This window comes from Cynocephalus volans, chromosome 1, assembly GCF_027409185.1.
Source record: "Cynocephalus volans isolate mCynVol1 chromosome 1, mCynVol1.pri, whole genome shotgun sequence".
NCBI classification, from domain to species: Eukaryota; Metazoa; Chordata; class Mammalia; order Dermoptera; family Cynocephalidae; genus Cynocephalus; species Cynocephalus volans.
In genome coordinates, this window is record NC_084460.1 from 266,287,405 (window position 1) to 266,289,670 (window position 2,266).

The window sequence follows — 2,266 nt, forward strand, 5'->3', positions numbered from 1 at the left end:
TTATTCAATGAAACTTTTGAGTCCCTAGCTATACCAGGGACATAATGCCCAGGTATGGCCCTTATCATTAAGGAACTTAGAGTCTAGTTAGGTAGAAAGAATCAGATAATTTCGTACAACAGGGTATAGTATGTACAGACAACTATAAGGACAATTACCACTTAGTTGGGGGGCAGGGGGGGGAACGTGAGCAGAGGAAAGGCCAATCCAACTTCAAAGGACAAGTAGGCTTTAGTAAAGCAAAAAAGAATAGGGGTGGAGAAGGGATTTCAGGAAGAGTATAATTTTACAAATTGGGTGTGGTAGTACAAAGCAGCTTGGTGTGACTTAAACCTTAAGAACGTTAGGAGATAGCGTAGGAGAAATAGGTCTCAGGGATTTGTGTGCCAGGCTGAGGAACATAGAATTTATCCTCTATGATGGAACCAACTGAATAATTTAACCAGTTGTTTCATGTCATCATTAAGGAGGATAAATTTGAAAGGGGCAAGGAGTCTAGTTAGGAAGCTATTGAAGCAGTCTGGATATGGAAATGAGGACATGAGTTTGTGCTGTAGTAGGAATGGTGGATAGATTTGAAAAAATAATTTTTTTTTATAGGCAAAGTCAGCAGGATTGGGGGACTGGATATAGAAGTGAGGGAGAAGAGAGAACTTTCTGAAGTACCCTCATATAATTCCCAGGTTTCTGGCTTGGTTGGGTATCAGTTTATGGATGTCCTGTGAGAGAGAGATTACTGATAGAGGAAAAGGGTAGGAGGAGATGAGTTTAGCATGGGGCATCTTAATTTTGAAGTGCCTGAGGTATATCCTATTATCCTGCAGCCAGTTGGATATAGTTGCCCAGGGAGTGGGAGTAAAGTAAGAAATGAAGTGAGATACTTCATCATCTGAGACAATCAGGCAGCAAGGGGATAGCTGCAGATATAGTTCAGAACTTTGAAGTAGTAGGGGAGAACAGGAAATTAAGAATGTCCTAGCATGACAGTCTCCATTTTATGGAGGAAATAAAGAGTTGAAACAGCTGAGAAAGTGGTACTTACAGTGATGAAGCTTTGGAACAGAAACTTAAGGGAATGAGAAAGGGGACAGGCCAAGATGTTCAAGGATCTCTAAGTGTTGGAAGCCTAAGGTTGGGGCCAATGAAGTTGTGTTGATACCTATAGTGTCCAGTGGCCTGGGTAAGGGAATAGAGAGGACATATAGAAGCAATGATATAGATGAGTCTTTTGGGTGGATGAGGGGTATATTTATGGAATGGGTTAATGATACCTTTTTCTTATACTGTCAGTTACTGTTATATATATTTATTTAGAAAAAAAAATGCTTATTGAGTCAGTGGTTCTGGACAGAAGATGGAAAGCTTAACTATGCAGAAGATTGTTACAACATTGAAGTTTTCAATCCTGATTGCACATGAGAATTACCTGGGGGAGTTTTTAAAACTCCTGATGCCAGATTCCACCCAGAGTGTCTGAATAGGGCCTAGTCATCAGAATTTTTTAATTTCCTGGATGATTTTAATGTGCAATTATGGCTAAGAACCAGACAGCTAGGGAGAATGAGAAATTGGCAATAAAATTGTCAGATATGAAATGACCTAGATGCTATGCATTAAACACACACTTGTTAAGGGTTCAAAAGGTCTAGAACGTCAGTAACAGATGCCTCAGCAAACAATTTCTACCCAGAAATTTTTTAGATGTCAATTTCATTTCAATCATGCTTAGGAAAGAAAAAGTGATTCCTTCTGAGTATCTAAGAATAAAAGAATATGGCAGCCAGAGCTCCTTCTTCAAGATTTTCTCGTACCAGGGATGGTGAAGCAGGGAGCCCCCCATAAGGCACACACAATATGACACAATTGGTAGTGAAAGATTTGACGGAGTAAGCCTTCAAAATGTATGCAGAATAATTAAAATTAGTAACTAGCTTTAGAAAATAATTCTCAATACAATTTTACAGTATGTATAAAGCCATTTTTTATAACAGAGTTGTGAATAAATTAAATGTCTAGATTTATTAAAATTATGTGATTATTTCACTTTGAGAAAAAGGGGAAAGCCTATATCTGGGGAATCTTCTACTGAATTTTGGAATGAATGAAATAAAAATCTTATTGAATGTAATAGTGTTTTTAGTTAAATTTTACAATGATTCATAACTGGTCAGCGTGCCCTGGCCGGATATTCCAAATGGGTGTCTAACACTGTTCCCTAAGATTAAGTGCCAAAAGATTAGTCCTTCAAGTGGGTTTTAGGAGAAGC